The sequence below is a fragment of the Chinchilla lanigera genome, unplaced genomic scaffold (assembly GCF_000276665.1).
Source record: "Chinchilla lanigera isolate Chin_1 unplaced genomic scaffold, ChiLan1.0 scaffold00010, whole genome shotgun sequence".
Classification (NCBI taxonomy): domain Eukaryota; kingdom Metazoa; phylum Chordata; class Mammalia; order Rodentia; family Chinchillidae; genus Chinchilla; species Chinchilla lanigera.
Genome location: NW_004955411.1, coordinates 23,045,313 through 23,057,609, shown reverse-complemented (window position 1 = coordinate 23,057,609; position 12,297 = coordinate 23,045,313). Strand labels below are relative to the sequence as shown.

At 38.5% G+C, this 12,297-nt stretch overlaps 1 protein-coding gene across 7 annotated transcripts in view; it reads right to left on the bottom strand.

Moving 5' to 3' along the window:
• Positions 1-12,297, bottom strand: part of Klhl32 (kelch-like family member 32) — a 196,728-nt gene that overhangs the window by 62,694 nt on the left and 121,737 nt on the right. The window lies entirely within an intron of this gene.

The following is a 12,297-nucleotide window of genomic DNA, read 5'->3' as shown; positions in this document are numbered from 1 at the left end:
TTTTCTCGTAGCAAATTCTGTCTTAGTTACTTTTCTCTCATTGCTGAGACAAAATATCTCACATCCAAAGTTAAAGGGGGAAAGTTTTATTTAATTCAGTTTGTAGAGGTTTCAGCCCATAATCAGCTGGCTCCAAAGCAGGTAGCTTGGCTGAGGGAAATCGCATTGGAGAACCAGTTCATGGCAAGCAGAAGACATCAACAACAACCAAACGCAGGTGTGGTGGCACACGCCTTTAATCCCAGCACTCAGAAGGCTGAGGCAGGAGAATTGTTGTGAGTTCGAGACCAGCCTGGGCTATAAAGTGAGCTCAAGGTCAGCCTGAACTGCTTAGTGAGACCCTGTCTCAAAAAGACAAAACAACAACAACAACAACAACAACCAAGCAAGGGAGAAGACAAACCTATTTCTGTCCCTTATACTGTATCCAGGCTACCAGGATTAGGGTGGCGCCAAACTAATCAGTGAACTGATTTAGTAATCACTCACCCTTAATGCTAGCACTCTTAATTCTAGCATTGCGCTATGAATCAATCACAAACTCTAGATACAGCCACCTCTGAAAAAGCCCCACCTATGACTGCTTGAGACTTTGAGGGGACATCTACACACAAGACATAACAAATGGAAAGGAAGGGAAAAAATCATCCCTTTAAAAATTCAGATGTTATTGCTTTTTTTTAGTTTACAGTGAAACACAGATTCTCCTGCTCCTCCAAAACCAATGAAATATTTGAAGTAGTATTTTAAATATTATTTATTAAATATTAAATAAATTACACATTATTTTAAAATTTAAACAATTATATAAAGGTACATGCTTCAATATTAGCTATACTGTTGATAAATATGGCAAGCCTAGAAGAAAGAAAAAACTATTGGCAGAAAGTTGTACAGTTAAAGGCTATTTGAATACCACCACTCAGTATCAGGTGCGCTGCCATCTTATTATTTGTGACTCAAAAATTATAAATTCAACAGATTGTATACATTTATTTGGGTCTATAGTTTTGTTTTTTCTCTGTCTCCTTCACTGGCTTGCAAATTTTAGGTGGCATTTTTAGTTTGGAATAGTAAGAAAAACACAAGATTTGAAGCTGGCCTATCTGGATAGCCTCAGCATATAACCTCTTCCAATCTAATTCTCTCATCTGAAAACTGGGAAAAGTGATCTGTATTCCAGATGTGTGATAAAGATTGCAAAAATGTATAGAAAGTGCCCTCCATGTAGTATAGGCTCCGCATACAACAGCTATCTTAGTTCCTATTCACCTTTAAAATGATGTCAACAGTGCTTAAGCTATAGCTTTGCCTATTCCATTATTTTTATTCACTGATTGGGTGAAAAGAAGGAAATACTGACTTTCTAACATAGAATTTGTTTTCCTGTAAGTCTCAGTAAAACTCATAGCTGCTATGTAAAATCATATATTTCTTCTCTATTTCACAAATACTTCACCAGAGGTAAACAAGGAGAACAGACTGAGACATTATATTGGACCATCAGCAAGTATGTCTTACTATAAAATACACTGGCTCCCAACCTCTATATTACTCATAGCAGAAAAGGCACAGAGAGAAATCTAAGGATGGGGAAGCTGCACTTCTTTATGACCTTATTTGAAAGATAAGCTCCTTGGGGAAATACAATTTATTCAGATTATCAAGACCCTGCTGTGCAAATCTACAGTCTGGGAGTACACTATGGAGATCAAAAAATATTTACTTTATTCTGTGGGGTATAAAAGCTTTTAATGAATGCATAATTAAGACAAAAAAATTGTATACAGCTTTAGAAATTCCACTGCGGAGCCAAGCCATTAATATCCAAGGCACCATACTCAGTTATGAGTCCACCTGTTTTCTATTTGGATTACAGCCTATTTATAAATCGAGGTACTGTGCAACTACCCAGCCTGGTGCTTCAGGAAAGAACCGTGTGCCAGGAGCTGGGGAAGTAACATAAAGGGCGCTGGTGTGAATGCATTGCGAGGCACTGACCCTTTGGAATGGGTTGAAACAACAAATAAACAAAACCCAAACCTTCTAACAGCCTTGGGGTATCGTACAGGAAAATAACATCACTTTTACTATGGATGCAAAGAGACTGAATTTTCTCAGTACTATCTTGGGGTCAACAGAATAATGTCTACTTTTTTCTTTTCTTTTTTTTTTTTTTATTCGTTTGAATTTTATTAGCACACGTGTGCAGTACGTAATGTTCCCGCTCCTTGTGTGGAGCTGGTGCATGTACATACCACATCCCAATTCCTTTTCTCATCTGCTTTCTCCCACTTCCCACTCCTCCCCTCTATCTCTTGATCCCCTTTCCATTTGAGAAAGATCTATCTCCTTGCTTCCTGTTATCTAACTTTTATTTGCTCTTTGTTTACAACTTAGGTTCTCATATAAGAGACACCATGTAGTGTGTAAGCTCAGGTGTCTGATTTATTTTACTAACATTGTGGTCTCAAGGAGCATCCACTTTCCTACAAATGACACAAGTTAATCTTTAAGGCAGAGTACTCGGTGCTCCACTGTGTGCAAATTCCACATTTTCTTTATCCATTCATCTGTTGTGTTTGGTTTTTAAGGAAGAAAAAAACAAGCAATCCACTGATAATCCAGACCAGATTATTTAGAATATGATAAAATAATGTAAATACAGATATTCTATATGCATAAGTATAAAGTAGGTATATCTATGTACAAACATGTAAATTTATCTGGACAACTGTAAATGTATATTTGTGTATCAAATATAAATATATGATACAGTTTAATTAAACTAAAACAAAATGCTAGCAACAATTCAACAAATGTAAGAAAAATTACAGAATGCTCTATCTGGAAGTTTTGAAAAGCCTATTTAAATATATTTTAGAGCCCTATATAAATATATTTGTGCTGTATAACACAGTAATTTCACAATTAGATTACTGGTACATTTTCATAGTTAATTATATGCATAATATCCAAGGCTCAAGAATAATTTTATATTGTTCTGTGGGAAAGTCTTTAGTAAGCCAGAAATCCAGTAGGAAGGGAGCGCAGAAATACAGCCATCATCTGCAATAAAAAATTCTGCCCCCATCACCATATGCTGCCAAATACTGTCTCAAAGTTTACCAGAGCTGAGTCAGTACATTAGCACAAGAGAAGCATCACATTATATTGGCTCTGGCTTTTAGGGGACCTGCCTAGTGCCGGTCACCGTGTTGCAGGGGAACTTTCTATGTACTGTCATCTAACCCTTCAACATCCCTAAGAGGTAGGTTGCATAAAGAGTGGCATGTTTATATTTCACAGGTGAGGAGTGAGGGTCAAAGAGGTTAAGTAACTTGTCCAAGGTCCCATAATCTTGAGATGGAGCTTATATTTTGCAGAGACTGATAACAATTAATCTTTTTGATTGGAATTAGCCTCCTAGAACAATGCCCATAAGTAAAGAAAAGAGGGTAATCTAACTTCACTGGGTAAACTTTTGAAGCACCTGTGGAAGAGGAGATAACAGGTAAGCTAAGCATTTGCAGGAATTCAGAAGGTGACAAAGTGAGGGAAAAATAATCCAGAGAAGGTATAGAGTTTAGGTATAAGAAAATATACGAAGTTCACAGTGACTGTGGTATAGCACAAGTAGTAAACTGTCAAAAAATAAATAAAGCTAAAGTTACATTTAACAAAGACAGGCTTTGTGTACCAAACTAAGGAATAAAACTAATCTTCAAGGCTATACGAAGCCACTGAATAATGAATGATTTTAAGCAAGAGTGTGCCATAATCAGGTTGGTTTTCTGAATCAATCAAAGAGAATTTTTCATGGACAAAAAAATACCTTTCAAACTCAATCAAACAGAATTTTGGAGGAGGAACTGGAGTGGAGCAAGAGTGAAGGCAGCTCCATCAGTTTGCAGAAAGTTTCTTTAGTCCAGAAAGTAAGTAATGAGGGTCTGAATTAAGTCAAAGGTAATGAAAATAGAGTAAGAGAGACTACAAAGTTAAGGGGTTGAGTGGGAAGGTCTCAGTGACAGCATGTGTGGAGCACAGGGAGAGGGGGACTCTAGGAGGACACTTCAGTTTCTGGATTGATTCACTGAAGAAGTCCAAGTGCCTGTGGAATATCCAGGAAAAAGTGCCAAATAGCCATTTGGTTGAACATGGTAAAACGTTATTGTTGGCATACAGGAAGAGTGCAAGGATAGAAGAATGAGAAAAGGCAGGGTTGTAAAACTAGTCTGCAACCAGGAGATGAGGAAATATCTTGGGTTGTAGGGAAATAGACTATTTTGTGGCTCAGAACAATAATTTAGACTGCACAATACTGTTTAGCATTAAACTACAGGCAGGGAGCGCACTTGTATCTCTGTGGGAACGTCCGTAAACATCGTCCAAACTTAAACGATGTCAGGAACAATGAGAAGAAAACGCAGCAGCACACTTGAGTACTACTCATTGAGACTAAACCAATAAATTCATGAAATCAGGGTGCAGTGTAAGACTGCTGGTGTGGGTGACTAAAAGGACGTAAGGTAGAATCCACGGAGAAGAAGACTTTGTACAAAGAAGGTTAAGTATCGGGAAATACCTGCATCTAGACCTTTCAATGCCAACGTTTCTGGCTTGGGTGACCAAAAAGATGATGGTCCTTTAACCCAGATGGGGAAGAGGGACAGGTGTGTGCAAGTGGGTGAAGACAAACCTGGACTGTATGTAGGATGGCAAGGGCAAATGCTGCCTGAACGCTTATGGCTGGAGCTCAGAGAGGGCTGGGATGAAGAACCTCCAAAGAGGGATGAAAGAGTGACGAAGAACAGAAGACATGAGCACTTGCGCAGTGGTCCTGGGTCCTGAAGAATATTCAAGGCACCAATGGGAGAAACTATCTGTAGAAGAACTAAGAAGGAATAGGAAGAGAACTAGAAGAAAGTCCCAAGGGAAGAGGTGCAGAAAAGAATAGAGCTACCAGTATCAAAATCTTCCGGCACCCCCATGTTAAGGTACCATGAGAGGCTCTGAGTCTCACAGTTAGGGGGCTTTGGTGACCTTTGTTGAAACAGCTGCTGAGGAGTAGTGAGGCGTGAGACTGAGTTGAATACAGGGCTGAAGAATGAAAGAGAACAGGGGAATGCAGACAATGCCTATGGTACGGTCATTAGTAAGGAAGGGACAGGGCTGTGGCAACGAGAGAAGAAAAAAACATTTCTCCCAGCTCATTGATCCTATCTGCACACTGAAAGGACAGTGGAGAAGGAGTGTGAGACCACAGGCAACACAGGTGGTAAAACCTACAGAATAAGAACCGGAAATGTGGCTCAGCCTCAGAGAAGAGGGCAGACATTTCATTATGAGGACAAATATTTGCAGGTAGAGCATGGTGGGAGAACAAGCATCTCACATGAAAGAGAGATTTTTTTTTAACGTCTTCTATTTTCCAAGTATCAATAATGGAATTGAGATTCACTCTGTTTGCTATATGCGCTGATTCTGAGCTGTCGTATTTATATGACACCGGAAACATTTTATATTGGGGTAGAAAGTTTCAGGCTAAAAATGATTTTTAAACTGCCCAACTAGAGTTAGATTAAAATAGAAATTATCAATATTAGAAAAAAAGGCATCAAGGTTTCTTTTCCTTCCTTTAAAAACTCACAAAGAAAATACATCCATCCTAAATTACCCACATAACATATCAAAATGCCAAGATGACTTCCCTAGCCAGCTAGAAAGCCTCTGGGCTGTCACTTACGGCATCCTTTGGTGTGGGCTTAGGGAATAAAAACCAACATAATTGCATAAGAAAAAATTAATTGGGCCCCTCAAAAGGCTACTAATGATCCTCTGATGCATTTCAGAGCCAAATATGAATGATATTTGGCAAATACGATATTCTGGATTAAACATGCCAGACAGCAAATACTCCTGATTAGAACAAATAATTAGCAGTCGGTTATGGTGTAATAGGTCTGATATGTTTCTATCCTTTCTGACCATTTTCACTTCTTAAAAAATCTAAAATATTACACAGTTTGTATTATATTTTCTAAACAAACTTTCTCCAAATACAAGAGCATTAGTGCTTATGAACTATAGGATGGCACTCAATTAGTGTCTTTGGTTAGGGTCATATTAAATATATATGTGGGTGCAATCATTTTTCTTCTCTAATGTAGAAAAAAATGGCTTCATGTGGGAGAAAAATGAGCATGAGTTATAACTTCCCAACCTTGAGTATAAATTATTCTATTCAGGACACCCACTATATATTATGTATTTGGACAACACGATTAATTTAATAATTAAAATTATAATAATATATTGTTTAGAAGGATAACCTCCTATAAGTCATTATAGTATTACTTAGTTTAAAATGATAAATCTATTATAATATACACTATGTCAGCTCCTCAGTGACAGATTCAATTGCCATAGAAAGTATTTCCAACTTTAAAAATGTATATTCAATGGGTAAAGCTAATGGGAGGCCACTAATCTATTTCTTCTACCATAATAGGCAGAGAAAATTATTGAACAGAGGCAGCTTTCATCCCCTCAAGTATGGTGAGCTCACGCAATGTGGAGGAAGGGAGGGGATAAGGTGTAAAATCTGAGTGTGGTGATCTCGCCGTTTTCCAAAGCTCTGAAGTGTCACTGGGGTTGGTGAGACATCATCCAATCATATTACGCCTTGCACCCAATGACAAAGAAGTACCACTCAGTTTCGCGCAGCGTTGGTAGAGGTGGTTCAAGGATCTAGTGATTCTCAATGTTCAAAGTAGAAAGATATCATTTTAGTGAAAATAAAATCAATAAAATAGGCTTTTATAATGAAAAAGGAATGAAATTACCCAGAAGTCTCAGGAGTGCCCTCATGAGAGAACATTCTTTAAACCTTTGTACTTTCATTGAAGACAGAAAATGACAATTCTCCCTGCAGCCCACGGAGTGTAGAACTAAATGAAGACAAGAGATGCTAAATAAGCATCAGCCACAAAGGAAGAGATTTAGCTGCTTCCCACCCTAAATGCTTCCCTTATTTTAGTTCTTGGCTTTTGAATGATGAATACTAAGACTGTGGGCTTTGCCTCAGTAAATGATCCAATGTACACAGTGTAAACAGAACAATGCCTTCAATCTGGGGAAATGATCTTTCAGGCTTGTAAAAGCAGAAAACAAAACAAACAACCCTCTGTTTTCCCTACCGTGATAAAATGCTCTACCTATACCCTTTCGTCCCCTTCCTCTCACATCCCAGCAGCACGTCTCCTCTTGCAGGTCACGTCTTTCTCATAAAAGTGCTAAACTAATGCCGCTTAATGACAAATTAATGTCCATGCATAAAAAATACACCTCTAATAGCATAGAGTAATTTGCCATTACAATATCATCATTGGACATGCCCCTGGTTTAATACGATGTATTTAATTCATAACCTAATGAGTGATATATAAAAAGAGGGAGATGAACCCTGCAATTACATTTATGTGAGTCTGTCACCTTATTTGTAAAACCTTAGAGTCATTTACATTCAAATTAGAACAAATGACTGATTTCACAAAGTGCGGTGATAAATGACCACAGAAGCCCAAGACAAAACTGTATTTCCTGTGAACACATTAACAGTTTCCTATTATTTGTTAAAAATTACAATGCATATTGCCCAGTGTGGTGTGAATAATGACTTTTTTACTGATTAGGTCAGAAGACTAATATGCAGGAAAATAAATAATTTTTCATTTTTTCTGATTTTCGCTTTAAATTAACTACTGAATTCTGGTGGATTCACACTGCCACCTGCTGCGTGGAATAGATAGTAGAAATACACTCCTATCAAAGGGAGTTTATATATGCACCACTTTGGTGGTTTTATTGGAAAAGTCTATGTGATGCTCGTTTTGTTAATATATTTAAGCTGTATATCACTGTAAAGGCTGTAATGCTTGTAGAACATAAGGAACAGTTGTTAAGCAACAGAATATAGTATCTGGAGGAAGTGGTACAAAATACAAAAGGAACAAAGCTTTTTTTTTTTTTTTTTTTTAAGAAAGCTAGTATAAGAAAAAATCTAGCAAGGCCTGTGGCTCCTAGTGTATCATTTTCAGGAGATACAACGCAAAATCCAGTTGCTGCTACCCCCGACTTTATGAGCCTGAGCACCAGCAAAGGAGATGGTTCATGTGTGTGTGTGTGTGTGTGTGTGTGTGTGTACACCTGTGTATATTTATGCTTTCTCAACTCCTGCTCCCTGGTGCAGTCTAAAGAAGGCCCGACATCTTTGCTGGTCACTGAGGATCTCCTCCACCTGGTCTCCCTGAACGCAAGTCTCAAGAGGTCAAGAGGTCTGCCCTAGGATCTGGAGCAAAGTGCACCAGGAGAAGCACTGAGTACAGTGTGGCAGCGGCCTGACTATGCAGATAAGGCTGAAGATTTTCTGTAGGTGACATAATGCACTTTAATCATCACCCAGGGTAGCTAGTGGCAGCTTCCAAACCAGATTAACATCCTCCTTCTAAATCTGAATTCCTCCATCTGTAAAAAGAAAACTGTACCCACTTGCCTTAAGGGATTACTTAGCAGAATGGAACTGTGAATCTTTGCAAAACACTCAGTGCTGATAGCTCCTGGATAAATGTTGGCTCCCTTCCCTGGGAAAGATAATAGTGCTCAAGGGATTATAATTTGGCATGGAGAGAGGGTAGAAACAGGTTACCCCCTTAGAAGGATATTATGAGCTATAATTAGAACATTTAAGCAATACTGAGGGTCTTTAAAAAGACAGTAACAGCGATGGAGAAAAGGATTAGATGTGATAAATACTTGTGACATAAACTCTAACTTGGTGATTGATTTGATGTGGTGGTGATGAAGGCATCTGAAACTGTATCCAAATCTCTAGATAACAAGCAGATCAACAGTACCATCAGCAGAGAAGGGTTTCATCTATGATATTTGAATTGCCCATGTGATATTTAGATGTATTACTGATGTTCAATCATCAGAAACCATCTGGGAAAACTCAAGACTTGGGAAACCAGCTGAGATTCCAAAGATTTGTAATATTTACATGAAGAACACAGTAAACCAGTGGACATCCAGGAATCGCTGTACCACTGTGATGTCAAACCTATGGCACATGTGCTCTTTGTATCACTGAAAGGTTCCCCATCACTGCCATAGCCCACCATTCTGGAAAGTGGTATCACAGGGTTTCCTTTATGATATATAAAATAGTGAATGGGATGTATGCAAACACACATGCTCTGAAAAGCGAGATCATTTATCCATATTGTGAGATCCACTTTAAAGACAGTAACTGCTCCTTAATGAATCGGAACATCTTTCAGGTGACATTATTTAGGAAAGACCAATAAACAAGGAAGACTCAAGCAGATAGTCACGTTTCATTTGGTACTGGATCTCACCTGTGGGTCTTCAATAGCAAATCAATGTCTGACAGGTCATGCTTAATAATACACCGACATGACAGGCTGCCTGGGAGAGCGTCCTATGCAATGCTACTGCAAAGTGGGTGAGAAGGATGCAAACTGCAAGGGTTTGTAAATCCACTCTCTGGATTGGATGGACACACTTATGGCCACCTCTTCCCCACATCTATTAGCATTATGCTCATACCCAGGCTCTCCCTTATTCCCACAAACATGCTTTGCTTGGAGAACCTGGGCGAAGGCCTCAGTCTTCGGGGGTAATGCAATAGCTGTCCTTGACACAGATCCCACTGTTCCTGCTCAGGGTTTGGGGTCCCTGCTCTCAGTAGTCTCCCTGAGGAAAAGCAAGAAGAAAAAGCCCACAGTGGCCCCAAGATGTACTTTTCATTCAGATTTAGAAGGAGGATGTTAATCTGGTTTGGAAGGTTCCACTAGCTACCCTGGGTGATCATTAAAGTGCATTGTGTCACCTTTGCTCCTCAGAGCATCACGTTACTGAGAGGAGCTTCAAGCCAAGGCAAAAGCTGAAGGTGCGGTGAGGGTGGGGTCAGAAGCTCCTGCCCAGGGATTCTCCTCAGAGAGGGTACTTAGTCCCGAGCACTGGAGGACACCGGGGCCTTGGGGTGGAGGGTCCACCCTTCACACCTCTTTAGCAGGAAAATCAAAGAAAGAGTGAAAATGTAATGACAACAAAATAATACATACCAGGTATCTCAATGAGGAAAAGGGTTTCAAAAACCCCTAGTTGGTCAAAGTACCAAACATGGAGGAAAACTATGTTAGCATTAATTAATAGGACACAGTTTCAAGGTATATTTTAAGACCTGGGGATTTTTCATTTTAACAAAAATTTAGTTCATATATTCAATAAAATGGCCCTACATGAAATTTAAAAATCAGTTGAGCAATACTGCCAAAAAATGAAACATGTGTGTCTATGGAACTGTGTCAAAAACATAAAAGCAAACTGTCTCAATCTGGAAACTGACAAGCAGGGTATATATATTTAAAAATGAAGTAATGATAATTTCCACATATTCATGGTTTGGGTTCTCATATAGTCCAACTTTCCTGTGTAAGTCTGCAACCTTGCAGTAATCAAAGATAAAATTTAATTTAAAAAAGAATGTAGACAGATAAAAGGAAAAGTTACATGAGAGAATTAAATAAAAACTTATTTATCAAAAGACAGTGAATGTTTTAACGACTGTTCAAGAAACCTGAATGATAACTGTACACAGATAAATCTGTATGCAATTTGCTCTTTAGTTCAGCAACATAATGGAATGCAAGGGTTTTTAAAGGTCAAAGTATACAAGTCACACAGAATCTCAAAAATTCATCAGATCAGGTAGGGGAAATTACACACACATTTCCAGTGTTCACCTGGAATTCTCTTTTACAGATAATTGCAGGTGTAAGTATACACACCTCTGTATATACACAGCATTTATAAGGTACATCATGATAATTAACACTACAACCAAACTTTGGTCAACTTGCATTATCTGCCATGGGAAAAATGAATAATGCTTAAAGCTCAAGTTGCAGTATTTGATGTAGAAATGTTAAATAGAAGTAATTTCAGTTTCACAAGTCAAACATACACTTTTGAGGTCCTGTAATCTTTCTGTATGATTCCCATTTGCTATTGGCAGAAAACAATTAGAAACAACTTTCCAACACCTGCCAACAATATTGAGAGGGAAAAAGAAGGAAAACAAGATGAAAACAGTTCCACATTTACTGATAAATTAAGTGTGCTGAGGTAATGATAAAAATTTCAGATACAGTATTTGAGTTTCTCCTTAGGTGAACATGGCTGCCTTCCTGGGAAGCATTGGTCCCTATTTCCTAGGGCTGCTGGGAAGATGCAATGATTCATTATAAGAAAGAGCTTTGTAAACTACCTAGCAGGTAACAGAGGTCAGTGATAAAGGGCATACTTAGAATTAGACAAAATGATTCTGAAGGAAGATAAAGTGGGCAAGAAAATCAAATTTTTCTGCTCAATATGTCACATGCACAAAGATAATAGAATTAAATTGTACAGATTTATTATTTTTAAATTAATTTTCATTGTACTTATAATGCTATAACAAATGCAAGTAAAAGTCAAATCAGTAGGACAAATGGGACAATCCCCAAGTAGGAAATTTGTCATGACTCTCTAAAATAAAAGAGCCTCACAGCCATAAGGCTGCCCTACATGTCCCATTGCCTATTACCTATCAAAGCGCTTTTGTCCAAGAGGAAAAATGACCTTTGGAATCAGAAAGACCTACCACTAACCAGCCATACTGCCCAAAATAAGCTATGTAACTTCAGATTTCTGATCTTTCACTTTTCCTGTGCAAAGTTGCTGTGCGGACTGAATGTGAAATATAAGTGAACACACAGTAGGTCTTCAATGGACAGGAACTTTCTCTTCCCTCCTTTCATGGGACTTTCCTGACCAGTCAGCAAGTAAGGGGAAAAATGCACAGCTCACTCATCCTTTCTCGTTTTTACTGCCTGGGAAGTTCACATGATGGCTAATTATATATGGTTTTGTGATATATTAGCTATTGTTACTGAAATCTTCAGTGACTATATGACTTTCTTTGCATTTGTGTCCATTTACAGAATTAAACAAAACTACTTAAGACCATGAACCTTTTCAGTGTCAACTCCCCAGGACCCCACAGGGAAGCCTGCGAATGGGTGTTGAACTCATCTTCCACCAGAGGGTAGCGGGGAGCTGGAATAGGCACAGGGGATGAGGGAAAAAGCTCTCATCTGTGATAGAGCACAAGAATTGCACCTGTCCTCCTAGGAGCCTTTTGCTTGTATCCTGGAGAAATTCTCACACACA